Source organism: Narcine bancroftii, chromosome 5, assembly GCF_036971445.1.
Source record: "Narcine bancroftii isolate sNarBan1 chromosome 5, sNarBan1.hap1, whole genome shotgun sequence".
NCBI lineage: Eukaryota > Metazoa > Chordata > Chondrichthyes > Torpediniformes > Narcinidae > Narcine > Narcine bancroftii.
In genome coordinates, this window is record NC_091473.1 from 31,643,838 (window position 1) to 31,661,919 (window position 18,082).

Sequence of the window (18,082 nt, forward strand, 5' to 3'; positions counted from 1 at the left end):
TTTTTTTGCAGCCATAGTTCAATTATAATTCTGTAATGCTGAAAAAATCGACTGTACCTGCACTTGCCTGCCAGCACAATGTGTTTCAAAATTCGCGCCAGGCGTCTCAGGCTGACAACGTCACTGCCATGTCATCAGCCCCCCTCTTTGGCAGCCACTTTCACGCAGCTGCGTTCAGGTGCCGGGGGGGCCACTGTGCTGCGGCGATTATCCCTCCAGGAGGAGGAGTGTATCCTGCGCTTTCAAGTGGCCTCCCGATAGCCGCATATAGGCATAGTATGCAGCTTTACAACAGGGGATTTTGGCCACCTGAAAGTGCTTTTTGAGCCTCAGGTTGTTGCTCTTGCTCCACTATACAAGCCTTTCAATCTCCTCTCTGTAATTTGACCTCATGTCAGGATCAATGATTGAGAACTGCTAACCAATAACAACTACTACGTTAATATTACCTAAAGAAATCATTATGACTAGAGAGAGTTTACAGCACTAATTTTTTTCACCAATGCTACAAATTTAAAAATTATTAATTGTTGCTGATTAGGCTAACTAGGATTGTGTCATCCACAAGCTTGATTTTGCAGTACAGTCACGAGTTAGAAATGTGAACAGTCGTGGGCTGAGGTATTGTGAAAATGCAGCAGATTTGCTTATGTCTATCAACGAAGAATTACCATGACATAATTTCTTGACCTGGACTATGAGTCCAAAGGCCTACTGTAATTTGACAATTAAAAGCTCTGAAATGGTCCAGCCTGTTACTTAATTCAAGAGAGGTTGGGGATGGGCATTAAAAGCTGTCTTGTAGCACCTACATCACAGAATTATTTTGGGGCGAAAAAAACCTTGAAAGTTACGCAGAAGGTTTAATAAAAAGCATCTACCAGCAAGTTCCCCTCCAGTTGCAACCACTTCAGTTCAGAAACATGCCATTATTATTGATTCTTGATTACATTCCAGCCGTGTTATGAAAACACTCAGCTATCAAAGTCGTCATGACTGATCAACTTTGGCAAGTGAATACCTAATTAAAACGTTCAATTCTAGAAATGCCAATTATTGCATATGCTTGCAAAAGTAAGTTGTTATTTGGTTTATTTTTACAAGATAGAATTTAACCAAATTAACTCAATAAAATGCCACTATGCTAAGGATTCTTTATCCAGAGTGAACGGACACCTTGAGCTCCTCAGTGCATGTGCTATCAGTTTTGTAAATGTTCAGTATTCTGTTCCCAGAAATCTTAAAAAAGCAAGCACATTTAAACAGATTTGAAATTTTAGTAACATAATCAGCCTGGATGCTATTTGAAACATGATCCTTATTATATTTCTTAACATTATTTATAACTTAATTAAATTGCTTTAGGATTGCTTACAGAATTGCATAATGAATGGGTGACTAAGGAATATTGTGTTACTGTTGCTTGCTATGTTCATCTTGATTTAATATAATATAAGCCTATTAGCAGTATGGTTCCTCTCTGCATATGGATTCCATTATAGACATCAATATTAAAAATAAGCAACTAGCTACTACTAACTGTTTATCCGATGCAATGCAGTTATATGATTATTTTGTTTTTTCTTAATGCATTTGAAAGTAATTTCTGAGCTACCAATTTCCTTAATGCATTGAATTATAGTGGAAATGTAATATTTTCTGAGTTCGCTGGTTGTATTCCTCCTCATGTCATAATTTGTATCACAATGGCCATGCTTCTGAAAATTGAACAACTTCTCTGAAGTGTTGATCTGAACATGATTCTCTTTCAGCAATGTGAACTCTTGTAGAGTTTGAAGCCCTGAAGATCAATGTAAGAAATTAGAATCATAGCCTTGCATTGTACAACAGCTGCTATAACCTGAAAGGACTAACATTAAATGATGATCCACATTATTGTTCATATGATCAAATTGCATTCAGAGATAAGGGGTGGTTGTATTGATACATTATCCCAGCAGGTTGCAATCCATAAAGTTTCAATATGTCGCTGTATCATCTTGGAGCACTGGACCTGAAAAGGAGAATGTTATTCGATAATGGATCTATCTCCTCTTCATCTGTGGTCCTCATCAAAAGAGGTGCTCTTCTATACACAACCAAGCTGCTCTGAGCTATTGATAAAGCAGGCTGCTTGATACTGGAATTGTAACAGTACTTGCTAGCTATTGTGAGATTTTCACCTCATTGCTATGAGTTAAGGTCAAGTATCAAATGTTCTGAAGTACTCTAGACACTGATTTCAGTTGCTGAAAGGATAGATAAAGACTGTTCCGTGGGAAAAGGTCTAAAGAGCTTAAATAAACCCGTTTCCAATTTCAATTATTCCTCATAGTCATTGTTTTAATTTATTAAATTAGAAAAGCAGGGTTTCAATAACCTAGTACCCTGAGGAAACTTGTCAGTCATACAGCCTTATCCAAATTCAAACCATCAAGCATACTGAATTATCTAATGAGACTAATTTTCTAAGCATCACCACCACAATCTTAAAGTAACTGCCTATGAAGCCCATGAAGATCAGCCTTTCTTTACAATCATGCTTTATTGCCTGAGTTTGGATGGTTAATACAATATCAAACTTTAGATTCTCAAGGTGGGTGTACACCCCACTGGTGGGGCGAGGGTCTTAAGAATATTTTAGTTAGGCGTAGGAATATTTTGGGAAATAATTAAAAAGTTGGCTTGGAAAAATAAACTCATTATGTTGGTGTGAAAGATGCAACTTGGCAACACTGTCCGTACAACACAATTGCCGTAATTTCCAAGTGAAATCACTGTTCTTTCTATTTTTATAACATGTGTTTTTCCTCTTCCATTGATTCTTATTTTAACTGTTATTATACTTGGTTAACATTATAATTATGTTTTTTCTGACTGATCTTATTATCATCCATTCCAAATTATCTCATTGGTGACAAGGATTCCAAATTATCTCAATAATCATGTCTCCGCCCATACCCCTTTACTTTTTCAGTTCAGTACTGAGTGAGACCTGTGAAGTGCTCTATCAGTAACACCAAAGACTGAGTAAGGGGAATGACAGGCTTTAATACACATTAGATTTTATCTTGCCTGACTCCATGTGCTCGAATGGAGGACAAGGGAAGGGAGGTCAACCTTTATAGCCAGGTCACAAGGGGAGGAGTCACTAGAGAGTGAGTCATCAGTGGGTGGGCCAGCCACTCATACACAGCACAGTATATACATATCACCACATTCACCCTCTCTTTTAAAACAAAACCTTGCTGGATTAAAGCCCTAGAAGTCAGCCAGTCAGATGGTTTCTTCTCCCTCTGTGACCTGTGCAGCTTTGGCAGTGGTGAACAGGAAAGCTCCATTGCCGATTGTGCCTTGAGGCTAGGGCGGTATGGCTATCCCTGTAGGGTGTGGGGTTTGGTCATACGTGGGGGCGGTTGTGGTGGTCAGAGCGGCTGGAAGGGGGTTGGGGGTGTGCGGTATGGGGGTCTGGGGGGTGTCGTCGATCTGCTCCCAGTCCCTGAGAGAAGTGGTTTAGGTGTAGGTAGGGTCTAGACTGTCATGGTGAGGGTTGGCATGCACCAGGTCCCAGACAGGTATGGTGTCCTCATGACTGTCAGGGTACTGGATGTCAGCATATTGCAGGTTTGCGTGCAGGAGCTGCAGCTCTTCGACCAACGGGTCAGTCTTATGGCCCTCACATGTTTTTGTAGCAGGACGTGTCCCAGGGATGCCAGCTGGGGTGGCAGGGTTGCTCTGGTCGCTGAGTTCCTGGGGAAGGAGAACATGCATTCATGCAGGGTCATGTCAGTGGCAATGCATAGGAGGGATCGGATGGCATGGAGTGCTTCTGGCACGACTTCTTGCCAGTGGGACACTGCCAGGCCTTTTGACTTAAGGGTCAGGAGGACTGCCTTCCAAATGGTGGCTTTTTTTTTCCACCTGGCCATTTCCCCAGGGATTGTAGCTTGTGGTCCTACTGGTGGCTATACCTCTGGCTGCAGGTCGTTGCTCATGAATGAGAACCCCCAGTTACTATGGATATAGTTCGGGTACCCAAAACAGGTGAATATGCTATGAAGTGTCCTGATGACAGTGGCTGCAGTCATGTCGGGACAAGGGATGGAAAAGGGGAATCTGGATAACTTCGTCGATAACATTGAGGAAATAGACGTTCCTGTTAGACAAGGCCAAGGGGCCCCTTGAAATCAACACTAAGTCATTCAAAGAGGCATGTGGCTTTGATGAGGTGTGACTTGTTGGGCCTGCAGAATTGCAGTTTACATTCTGCGCAGATCCAACAGAGTCTGGTCAGAGACCTGACATCGTTGATGGAGGATGGGAGGCTCCAAACTTTTATAAAGTGGAACAGTCTCATGATCCTGGGCGGCAGAGATCATCATGGAGGGATTTGAGGTGGTTGAGATGCGAGCTCGTGCACATCCCTCGGGAAAGGGCATCTGGAGGGTCATTGAGCTTCCCTGGCTGGTATAGGATTATCATAGTTGTAGGCGGAGAGCTTGATTCTCCACCCAAAGGTTTTATCATTCTTGATTTTATCTCGCAGTTTGATGTTGAACATAAAGGTCATGGCTTATTGGTCCGTGAGCAGGATAAATCTTTTCCCGGCCAGGTAGTGCTGTCAATGGCATACAGCCTCAATGATTGCCTCCTTTTCGACAGATGAGTGCCATATCTTGGGGTAGTGGAGGGTATGGGAAAAAAATGCTACTGGCCTGCCCACCTGGTTGAGAGTGGCAGCCAGCGAGAAAGTTGGAGGCATTGCTTTCCATCTCGAAAGGGATGGATTCATCCACAGCATGCATTGAGGCTTTTGTGATGTTTCCTTTGATTTGGGAAAATGCAGCCCAGGCTTCTGCCAATAAGAGGAGGTTGTGGCTCTTACCAGGGGGTAGGCTTTATTGGTGAAAAGAACCCCAGGCAACTTTTGAGCTTGTGTAGGACTGGGAGCTCCATGCAGGAACTCATGCAGTCATGGTCAGGGGCAATGACACCATGTGCCACAACACATCCAAGGAGAGCCAGACAAGTAGTACTCAGCACATACTACTTGTTGTAAATCAAATTCAGGGACTCCGCTATGCAGAGGAATTTAGCAAGATTGTCATCGTGGACCTGATGGTCATGGCCGTAGATGGTGACATTGTCCAGGTAAGGGAAAGTGGCCGTTAGTTTGTGCCTGTTTACCATCTAATCCATTTCCCTCTGGAACACGGAGACACCGTTAGTGAATCAGAAGGGCACCCGAGGAAGTGGTAAAGTCTACCATCCACCTTGAAGGTGGTGTATTTGCGGTTTGCTGGGTGAAGGTGGAATTGGTGGTATGCCAACTTTAGGTCAATAGTTGGGAAGACCCTGTACTGGACGATCTTATTGACTATGTATGCAGTCTGGCGTAGGGGGTAGGCATCCAGCTGTGTGAATGGTTGATTGGCTGTAGTCGATCATCATTTAGGGCTTACTCCCACCCCTGACCACCACAACTTCATGGGCTAGAACTGTGGGCTATGATCCCATCCCCAGGAGTCACTGTATTTTGGAGTTAATAAATGCCCTGTCCTCAGCGCTATAATGCCTGCTCATTGTCACAATGGGTTTGCAGTCTGGAGTCAGGTTCTCAAATAATGACGGAGGTGGTACATGGAGGGTGGAGTGGCTGCAAGCAGGACTGGCCAGCTGGCCGGGTGAGATAGTGAGTTGGTGGTTGTATACCATTAATGCGGTTGTGGTCCTCCGAACACCATCGTGACACTCCTGAACAAGCTTTGGAAGTCGAAGCCCAGGAGAATTGGCACGCAGAGCTGTGGCATTACAAGCAAATGAAAGTTATCATAGTGTTCATCCCCCACCATTAACGACGCTACACAATTCCCATGGGTCACTGCAGATTAGTCCTTAGTGGCCATTGAAATGGCACCGCTCGTGGGTCTAACCAGGAGAGAGAGCAATGTCCAGGTGGATAAAACTCTCTGTGCTCCCACTGTCAAACAGGCAGTTGGTTCTCTTCCCTTTTACCTCTATCTTCATCATCAAATGGATGATCGGGTGGGAACTGCCTTGGTTGAATATGATCAAAGCCAGGACTAGGTTGCTGTCGGAAAGGAGGCCCAGTCTGTCAGATGGCAGCCTCCATGTTGACCACGTGATCGTCTCGGGCAAGAAGGAGGAAGACGGAGGTGACGTCATCCATGAGGGAGAAGAAGGCAGAAGTGACGTCCGGTAAGATGGCGACTCTCAGGTCATGCATGCAGTCGAGACGTTCAAGGACAAAAGTGACATCGGGATCGATGGCTTACCCCCGGGGACGCATGCAGCGCTTCTCACATGGGAGGGTTTGGACTTTCAGATGCACGTGTAGTGTCCTTTCTTTCCACACCCTGAGCAGATAGCTACTTTAGCGGGGCAAATCGTCGGGGGTGCTTTAGCTGGCTGCAGTAGTGGCACTCCGTGTGTCCAATGGCAGTGGCAGTGGGGTCGTAATTGGGTTGCGCGGCAGCGATCTGTGATGCAGGCTCCCAAAATGACGGCATCCGTGGCCCGCATGTGGAGGACCTCTTCTTACCGGTGATCGCCTCGGCGTTGCACTGGGCTGAATTGAGAGTCCTAGCCAGCTGAAACACTCTTTTAATGGGCAGCTTGTCCTCCTCAAGCAGTCGCTGACAGATGTAGGCAGACCTCACCCAGGACATGCAGGCATTCCGAACCAACTCTTCTACGCACTGGGCTGCAGGCACGGGTGCCGGCACAGCACTCCAGCGGTCTCTTCCCCAGGTTGTACAAGGCCTGAAGGAACTCATCCATAAACTCAGCAGGTTGCTGCTTTCTCGAGGCCAGGAGATACTGTGAGTACACCTCGTTCACCCGGGGTTGGTTGTAGGATGTGCTACTCCTGATCACCTGGTAGGCTTAGTGGCCCACCCTCACTTGTAGGACCTTGAATCTCTTTTCATCAGAGTCCACCAGGCTCACAGCGACCTATAGGAAGTTGGAGAAGCAGGCGATCCACTGCTCATACTGTTCAGCAGCTCTTGGTGCCTAAAGATCGATGTCTAGCCTGTCGGGTCTCAGCAGCTTGTCCATCTCATGTGGCAGGAATAATGTGTTTTAAATTGATACATTCTATCGATAACTCCAAAGACTGAGTGAGGTGAACGATAGACATTCGATTGTAGCTGACTCGACTCCATGAGCTCAAAGAGAGGTCGACCTTTATGGCCAGGTCGCAAGGGGAGGAATCACTAGGGAGTGAGTCATCAGTGGGCGGGTCAGCCACTTGTACACAGCATAGTATATTCATAATCACCACAACCTGTATCTGTATATATCTTTGTGCACTTGCATATTGATTGGCGGGGTGGGGGGGGTGGGTTGCGAAGTTGGGGGGGGGTGGTGTCTGCCCCAAGTGCCAGCCTGAGGGGGACACCAAAATCAGAAAAAAATATGGTCCTTAGAAAGAAAAGCACAAGGATAGCACAGTTTTGATGCACTCTCTGCGAGGAAAAAAAATCTGAAACTGCACTAGTGCTTTTTTTTTTCATTTTTATTAGGGTCAGTATTCTTCCTTTCATTTGATCATTACTTTTATTACATTTTTCAATTCTAAGACAATAAATATTGATTAATCTGTTTCAGGGAGCATGCGCTGTTGTATTAATCCGTTTCAGGGAGCTCGCACTGTTGTATATTCAAAATGAGCAGACCAAACAAGCAAAAGGTTCATCAATATTCAGTGGAGATCTTGAAGTTTGGGTTTATACCTGCTGTAAATGATGAACGTGCACCTTTTTGCCTATTATGCCAACAGACTTTAACAAATGAATCAATGAAAGCAGGTGGTGTTGAAGCTCGTTTGAGGATAACACATCCTAACCATGTCAATTTGAAATTGGAATATTTTAAATCTCTGAAAGAGAAGTTTGAAAATAGATCAAAAATCACTTCATTATTCACTGCACAAACTACAGCCCTGAATCGCACCCTTGAAGCTCGCTAGAAAATTTCTCTGCTGATAGAAAAACATGGGAAAAATCATACGATTGAGAGGAACTGATTAAACTCCTGGTATCATTGTTTTTCAAAACAGTTCTGTAAAAGGATACCAAAGATGTCCAAGCAATGCCATTGAACAATAGTACTGTCTGCAACCGAATAGGTGACATGAGTCAAGATGCTGAAAGACAGCTTATTGAGAAGATGAAATCACGTAAGTTCTCAATACAACTGGATGAATCCACCATACAGGACAGTGAGGCTCTGTTATTGGCAAACGTGAGCTATATTGATCAGGAAGAGTTTCAAGAAGAGATGTTGTTTTGTGAATCATTATAAACAACGACTACAGCAGTTGATATCTACAGCAAGTTCAAAAATTATTTGGATGGAAATGAAATACCAAAAAGGAAACTTTGTATCTTGTGCTGCAGATGGTGCACCTGCTATGATGGGTTAAAAAAAAGGATGTTTAAAATTAATGAACGATGAAAATCCAAACACGTTAGTTGTGCATTATGTTATTTTCTGGGAAAACTTAGTTGCCAAGAAAGTTTCCCCGGTCCTAGATGAAATACTGCATTCCGTGATCAAGTGTATCAATGCCATCAAAGCTAATGCCAAATGTGAACGTCTGTGCAGTTTTGTGTCGATAAAAATGCAGAATGTGTGAGATTATTGCTTCACACCAAAGTAAGATGGTTGTCAAAGGGAAACTGCCTCAAAAGGTTTATGGAAATGTTTGATCTCCTGAGCGAGTTTTTGAAGGACAAACCTGAAATGAAGCTCTTGCTAACAACAGATGGCAAAACTTATGTGAGTTATCGATGGACATTTTTGAGAAACTAAGTACATTGAACAAGCAACTCAAGTAATAAATATACAGACTTAATGTATATCGCAAGCTTTCTTACCTTGCAATGCATTGATGACTACATATTAAGATGTAGTGATAACATTTTTGTTATTTCAAATATCCAACAGAGGACACATTAGGTCCTGTCTTAATGCTAACCTAATCAAAGGCATCTCCAACAACACAACACTGTGCCTAGAGGAATTAGCTGAGTTGCAACATATGAATCTGTGAAAACTCCATTCAAAGTGAAAGAAACCATGATGTGTCTGTCTAACAAGATTGAAACCCAAATTCGACTACTTTAGCCAGGGAACTATTGACACATTTTTCAGTCTTTTTTAGTAGAATGTGGCTTCTGTGCTGTTAGTGATAAGCTAAGAGAAACCGAGTGGAAATTAAAGCCAGCGTCAGGGGCAAGGTTCCCACTGAAGTGACGACAATTCTTGAATGTGTGTTTGAGATGGTTGACATATTGAAGTAGTAGTTGAATATGAAATATGTGTTCCAGTGTATTCCGGACCTTAATTGCATTGAAATACACTTGCAGTAAATGATTTAATTAAAACTTCTTTTGAATATAAAACTTTTTTTCCACTAATGGTGGGGTGTACGTATTTTTGAAAAATTTAAGTGGGGCCTAAGGCAAAAAAGGTTGCAAACTACTGATCTAGACTTTGTGACTAAGCTTCAATTTCAGTTTTCAGGAAGCACCATAGAGGAATCCTAAACCATGGTTTAAAAAAAAATGATCTAACCCACTATGATGTGCACCAAGAGTCACATTAAAATGAGTTCCATTGAGGAAAACTTTATTTCATCATGGCTTAATGGTTGTACTTTATTTTTGCTTTATGTTTGTGCCGACACACAGCCTATTTAGTACCATAGATGGGTCACAGGCAAACTGATTACATAAGTGCTAATTAATGCTAATTGAGATTTGTGCATTAATAATGTCAGTCCTTTAAAACAGTAAATGATTTTAATTCTGCCTTTTAACATCTGAGAAATATTTTGTGTTAAATTTATGACCTACAACATTACAGAGGAACGCAAAATTAGCTAGAGGTTTAAAACTTGCTTTGATTTTCTCTCAATAGATAACAATGTGCAGGAAGTCAAAAATGAATGGACAAACTAACACTGTGTGTAGACTCATCAAAATGGCAGTTTATTAGGATGAAAGCTTATTTAATTTCCAAATAACACCTTAGGGACCAAAATAAAGTGCAGTAAATGGTGATGTGGTTGACAAATGCGTGACTCCCTGATTCTTATCCGTATAAAGAAAATGCATTTTTTTCTTTCTGTTGATCCTTACCATCTTCAACAGGACAACTGCTTCACACTTTGTAGAGCTAGTTGTTCCTTTTCAATCCTGCATCACTGTCTTCCTCATAACGAAGCTGGCAAAGAACAGGTAGCAATTTTTCCAAGGCTTCTGTCTGTTTCGCAAAAGTACATTAAGAGATGAAACTGCTTCTTGACTGACCACCTCTAAATTGAATTGAGGTACTATCCAGGGGTTGAAATTTAATTTAATTTAAATTTAATTTATTTTTTAATTTAGACCTACAGCACAGTAACAGGCCCGACTGGCCCACAAGTCTATGCAGCTCAAACACACCAATTAACCTACAAACACTGTACCTTTTTTTTGGAGCGTGGGTGGAAGCCAGAGCACCTGGAGGAAACTCACGCAAACACAGAGAGAACGTATGATCTCCTTAAAGACAGTATTGGATTTGGACCCTGGTTGCCGGCACTTTAATAACATTACACTAATCTCTACGCTAATTGTGAATGCCAATAAATGTTGAAGTTTAAAACAAACTTTGAAAGTAACTTGAAAGAAGCTATCTCAGATTTTATTAGTATAATTTAAAGATGGCAGTGGTCAAAAAGTGTAGTAGATAAATGAAATTTCCCATTCATTCAGAGGATCTGATCAATAGAAATGTTTTGGTTCAGTGTTGCTTCCAGTTTGAGCCTTGTTAATATGAGGAGTTCCCTAATGCTTTAGGCTTGGATGTTAGAAATTGTAAATGAGGTAGCCTCATCTTTTTGACCTCAGTGTTAGCAATAATATTAATGCAATGATTTATGATTTAAATCATGGCTTTCTACCTGTTCTTATACCCTTCAAATATCTTTGCCTAATAAATGAATCTTGATGGTCACACTGAAAACAAACTTGCAGAAATGAAGAAGCTCAAATGTTGCTGCAAATGTACAAACCAGAAACAAGAGGAGATCGCTCAACCACTCGTGCTTCTGTCACTCAATCAAATCTTGAATGCCCATAATAACCTTGCTCTGCCTCACTATTTACCTTTACATTAAAAATATTGAAATATTCTGCATTGAGGAAGAAAGCTGTGGCGGTGGATTAAAAATCAGTTTGCTTGAGAAAGTACAGAGTAGTAGTGAACAGAAAGTATTCTGCCTATTGGTCAGTGACTAGTGGAGTTCCATGGGGATCTTTTCTGGGACCCCTGCTCTTGGTAATTTTTATAAATAACTTGGATGAAGAAGCAGAAGGATCGATCAATGTTTGTGAATGATACAAAGATTGGAGAAGTTGTGGATAGAGCTGAAGGTTGTCATTGGTTACAAAAGGGTAGAGACAGGGCATAGAGGTGGGTGGAAAAGTGTCAGATGGAGTTCTATCCAGATAAGAATGCATTTTGGAAAGTCAAACCAGAAGGCTGAGTACAGGGTTAAATGTCAGATGAACAGAGGGACTTTGAGGTCCAAATCTATACATCTCTCAAGATTGCCACACAGGTTGATAGGATGGTTAAGAAGGCCAGTGGGATATAGGGCTTCTATAATAGGGGGATTGAGTTCATGAGTCATGAGGTCATGTTGCAACTCTACAAATCTCTGGACAGACCATGCTCAGAGTATTATGTTCAGTTCTGGTCACCTCGTTATAGGAAGGATGTGGAAGCTCTGGAAAGGGCACAGAGGAAATTTACCAGGATGTTGCCTGGATTGAGGCAAGGTTAGCAGAGCTGATACTTTTTTCTTTGGAGCAAAGAAGAATGAGAGGAGTCTTAATAGAGGTCTACAGGACTGAGAGGCATAGATAAGGTGGACAGCCAGCACCTTTTTCCCAGCGCAGGAACAGCAATCACCTCTACAAAGTGAAGGGAGGGAAGTTTGGGGAGACATCAGGGATAAGTTTTTTTACACAGAGAGTTGCGGGTGCCTGGAATGCCTTGCCAGGGATGGTGGTGGAGACTAAAACATTAGGGACATTTACGATATTCTTAGGCACATGGATGAAAGAAAATTAGAGGGTTACCAATGGTTCAGCACATCAATCTCTATTCTCGGGCAGAATCTAACATAAAACATCCATTCTCCACTTTCTCTTTCTTCCACTGGTGGAACATGTACAGTAGTTTAAAATTAAATGATAGTTCCACAAAGTAGAGATTGCTCTGAGGGTGTTCTGACCGGTTGTTTTCTCTTGATTTCTGGTAGCCTTAATGTGGAACCTGCTTTATTGAAATGTGTTAAGATCATTTAAAATCATTGGGTAATGATATCACTATTAGAGCCTATTTGAAAACATTAGATAAAACACTTGATATTCTATCTGGGCACTCTCCAACCTGATAGCATTAGTCAAGTCACCTTAATTGTCATTCATATCATGCATTGCGCGATAAAGATGAGATAACATCGACCTCCCATTTCTGTTAAATCCCTCCCTTCTCTCTCTCTCTCTTTCTTTCCCTCTGTCTCCTTTCTTCCCGCTTTTCACCCCTTCCCTCTCCATTCAGAGCTACCCCTTCCCCTATCACTTCTCAGCTTTTTTTCTCTTCTGCCCTCCCACCCACATCCACCTCTTGCCTGTTGGCCGGTGCTCCTCCCCTCATCCTTTTAATTCAGGCACCTGCCTGTTTCCTGCTCATACCTTAATGAAGGGATCAGGCCTGAAACTTTGGTTATGTATCTTTGCTTCTTATGGACAGTGCATGACTTGCTCAATATTTCCAGCACTTGTGTATATTGTGTATATGTCTGGTTATTGCTGACATATTGACCAGAGTTCTCTTCTGCCACTGGCAAAGACTTTCTTTGTTCTTCACTCTGGTCCTTTATTCACAGCTGATGATAATAAAAGATATCTCAAAACAGTGGTTTTCTCCAGCCTGTTTATATCCATTGCATATTTTGCCTTAATATTCCAGGTTTTGTCCACCAAGCAATGAGTAAATTTATTCTCATTATATTTAATTTGGTTTTTCCTATTAATCTCCAAGTGGCATGTGCCAGGAGTCCAATATCTTCCCAGCAAGCTTGTCTTGTCATTCTTGAGATAATGATGCCAACTTAATTGCAGTAACAAATCAACCATGATAATGATCAGGTGAATGGGTATTAATTCAGGTAAGTTTTATCTATAGTTCAGAGTCACTTTATTGTTTTTTCATCCTAGAAGCATAAAAATGAAACAGTATTTCTCCGAACAGAGCCCATAAACACGAGACATGGCCAAACCAAAAACAATCTGTCAAACAAGTCAAAACAAGACTAACCAAGACTCAGCCAACCATGGAAGCTACTGTGAATCTACATGCCCCCATCACGAGCAGGCAAAATAGCAAACATGAACACCAGACAAAACATACAACCAAGTCCAAACCACTTTTCCCGCCAAAGAAGCTGCCATGGATATACGCACAGCCATTTGAGTGTACTTACAGCAAGGGCACACCAGATACAAAAAACAACCACAAAATTCACAAAGCACCCCATCAACATATAACACCCCCACCCCCATTACTGCATAGTGACTACAATACAACAATCAATAAGACCAGATAACAGATTTGATACCACAACATAGTGGCAAGCAAGATCTTAAATGTCCATTACTTCCAGTACAAACACCCCGTTCAATCAATTGACCCCAGAGTTCCACAGAGTTCAGCAACATTGTGCCAGAGGGGGAAACACTCACACTGTGTCCATGGCTGCCAACAATGCCACCAACTCCCTCTAACACCGGTCTCTGAAATGCCTTCTGTGACTGGTAGTCCCATTGGCTGACCTCACCACTGCACTCCTCCCTTCGTCTCTGCAACACTTTCCAGTCCTCTCAGTTGCAGCTCTCTGTGAAAGCCTGCAAGGAACGGGTCTCACCCCCAACCCTCCAAGCTCCAAAACTGGTTGTTCGGCCACTGCTTCCTGAACTCTGCCAGCCACACCTTGCACCGCATCCATTCCCTCGGTCACCAACACCACTCGACACCGAAGACTGGAGGGCCCCCTTCTGCAGAGGTAGACCAGTTTGACATCAGTGGACCTCGCATGGAGATAACCCGGTGCTGTTGTTGGTTTCTAGATGTTCCTCAATGCTCCAATTGTTCAATCCTCCTGCTTGTCACTTGTGCATGGCTCTCAACTTATAATGTGTACTCATCCAGAGGAGCCACTGAAAGATGCTTGTGCCACTGCCAAGTGCAATATCATACAGTTAATAGGGTGAGTGTTATTGCAGCATCTCCAATGCCATTGTTACATGGAGCGATTGGACTAGGTGTTGGCTCTCTGACCAAGCCTCATTCATCTGCATATTATCTGATGATTTTGAAGGGAATCTGTGCCACAATAAGTGGATGTTAATAACCCACAATCACATTTTCTGAGCCTTGCATATTTCTGTCATGTCCACACAAGTTTCGAGGTACAGGTTTCCTTAAACATTTTGAAGGACTAAATCCTGAGGTATTGAAAGCAATCGCACCTGGATTGTGCATTCTTTCTATCCAGTAGATTATTCCTGAAGACCCCTGACAATGGCATTAGGGTAGATTCTTTAAAACTTAATCTATATCAAATCTTCCGCTTAACGTTCGCATCTGATAAATGCTTAAACAACGTGCATGGGCCTCCTAATATTAATACCATAGTTGGAAGTAGTATGCAGATATAAACAGGTTCAGTTCTTTAAGTAAAACATCTAGTACATTGATGCACAATCAATAACCACAAGCAGGCTCGAAATGAGTCATTAACGGCTTTAATAAACTGAAACAAGCACCTGTCTTTCCATGCTGCTGGCCTGGTTCTAAGGCTGGTATGAAGAGGAGGTGGGGGGAGAGACTAGGGCGAACTAGCTTTTATTGGAGAATCTTATGGGGGTGAGTTACAGAGTCGGAGGCAGGCCAGCCTGTACAGTATGATAATGTCATGCATGCAATGCATAAATAACCACAACATACAGATGGAAATTCTGCAGCAATCTGAATCCAAAATCAGACACATGGCCCTGTTAGAAAGAAACGGTTTGTACAGATGAAGGGTGGAGAAAGCTTGGAAATCTTTTGCAAATGAGAATTGATATGAAGTTGATTAGGTCTGAAATTGGTAAATTTTTGTAAACCAAGTAAGGAATACGAGGCAAAAATGGCTATATCTAGTTGGGTCACAAATCAGTCATGACATCATGAATGGAAGTGCAAATTCATTGGGATAAATAGCTGATTCTCGATCATATCTTCGTTATTTTACGATCCCATTGCTAACACTATCAGACTACAATTAAGATGTTGAGGTTAACACAGCTGAACAAACCTATCATATTTGTTCTGTAGGTATTTTATGAAAATTGAATGTTATGGCATTGTTGAGGTGCAATAAACTATTAAAGGCTCATCAGATCCATTAAATCATCTTCAGAGATTTAAAGAATGAGTGCATTCCTGCTATGTGTATCTTCAGCACCACTTGCATTTCCCCAGTGATGAACTGCTGCGTTTAATGTCCACACAAAAAGCATCGACAGCCAAGGCACCACAACATCACTGATACAAAGCAAACTGTTCTCAGCCTCAGTGAATCTTTATTTTAATCTAACTTCTCAGTGAAACTTGTTATGTTGGTACAGATTCGATTGCAAGAAAAGAATCTCAAAATCCAGCTCGTGCTGATTTTTTTCACATTAGAAAGATCTTATTCCTTACAGCCAATATGTTTTTTTTTTAATTCTGGTTTGAAGCTTCATCCCTTTGAATGTTTGAAGTATTGCTCAGTGGCATACTATACAGATAAGTACTTTGATGTGTCAAGTCTGAGTTCCCTTCATGAAAGAAAGTAGACCTGTGACAGGCAAACAAATGTCAAAAACCCTACAGACAAATATCAAAGAGATAACTGTACAGATGCTTGATGAGCTGTATTGCATGACTATTTATGATAGTACCTTTAACTAGATAGGCTATCATATGCTGAAGACTTAAAACAACAATAATTGTAAGATACATTAAGAAAATATTGTTCAGAATTTTTCTTAATTTGCAATTTCCAAATCCTGAGATGGATTATGTCAGTTAAATTTTCATCATTCTAGTCGTGAGTAATTGTGATTTTCACGAACACAACCTTTATAGATAATATGCCTCCTGCATTGTTTAATAAATTGTCTTCCTTGTTTTCTGTTGGAATTATAGGATTAGATAAACTGTATAAAGGGGATGGCACAGTTGGTGTGGCGGTTAGCGCAACACCTTTACCGCGTCAGTGATCGGGACTTGGTTTCGAATCCCTCGCTGTCTGTAAGGAGTTTGTACGTTCTCCTCCTGTGTCTCTGTGGGTTTTCTTCAGGGCTCCAGTTTCCTTCCACTATTTGAAATGTACTGAGGGTGTAGGTTAATGTGGTGTAAATTGGACAGCACGGACTTGTGGGCCGGAATGGATTGTTACATTGCTGTATGTCTAAATTTAAAATTTTTAATGTACGACATCGTCAAATATAATTTGCATTTTGGAATTTGTTAAATATAAAATTGTAAAACAGTTCACACTTTTGTTATCAGAACTGCCAGTCATTAGTAAATATTTTAAGAATTTAATGTACAATAAGAACCTTGAGTGATGTCAGCACCCTTAGTGACGTTTGACATTGAAGGAATAATAATTTGATTTTTTATTTATGTCTTATTGGTGTTCTGTCTATAAAGTGTACCAATGAGATTTTTTTTGAAAGAAAATGTGCATCATTTGACAGGAAGACACCATTCTCCCTAATAGGTTACTTCTGAAAATTGTTAAGAAGTGGACTGTTTACAAAAGTCAAGGCAATAATTAAAACACAAATAAATCTATATATTTTTTTTTAATGTAGACAATCAAAATCATTTCCTGAACATGAACCTTCCAATAATTTTCCTGGTTTCCTGCATTTCCCATTCAGACTTATTTATCTTTATAAATAAATGATAATTTGTATTCCATTGTATTCCATAGTAGTTGACAGTGCCACATATTGATGCAATGAACGAACCAACATGCTATTCTGTGACTGATGGGTAAGAATTAGTGATTGTGATTTCACAATTACAGCAGTGTTGATCTTGATGTGCAGATCAAGAGCAAGCACTGAGCAGAGGCTTGGGAGCAGTTAGTGGTTGAGAGGTAAAAATCAGAGAGCATGCAAGCTGTTTCCATAGAGCTCCCAGGGTTCAATTACATGAGAAAGAAGCTTGGGAACAAATTGCCTGACAATATTTTGGATAGGCACTGTGGTTTGTGATGCAGGGATTAAAATAGAGGGGGGGAATCAGTCAAGTAAATTAAAATATAATGACTTGTTGCAGTCTATTTTGCTCCTTTATTACATCAAACAATAAAATCAAATAAAATATAAAAATAAATAATCATTGTGGTCAGTGAAATAGTCTTAAGTTTCATGATTCAGAAATTGAATCTGTAAAATAGATGGACCATTCTTACACCACCAAATACACTGTAAATTAAACAGATGATGTCTGATCGGAGTTTAAAACCAGAAATATTTTGCTAATTAATTTGTTCTACGTTCCCAATGGTTTCTCCCCAGACTTTTAAAATTATGTTACTTTTTTTTGCTCTTTCAAATCTTCAGTCTCAACCCTCTTCTCTCTTGCAACTCGCAATTTCAACAATGTTAAACTGGAAGCAACTGATCAATCTAAAGTACAGCCTTGAACTTCTAGCTTGGCATAAATGTAATCTGTGTTTTCCTTATAAAAGGAAGTACCAGTACCAATGACATGGAGGATACACTTGCCTTGATTGGAAAGGCCAGGCCTGGAAGACAGTTGAACACCAGACAGAAAAATAAGCAATCTGGAAGCTGTAAAATAACTTTGGTTTGTCCTTTAAAATGAGACAGCTGGAGAAAGCACCATCTTATGCTTTTAGTAAATGCCTCCTGGAAGCGAACAAAAGGTGACG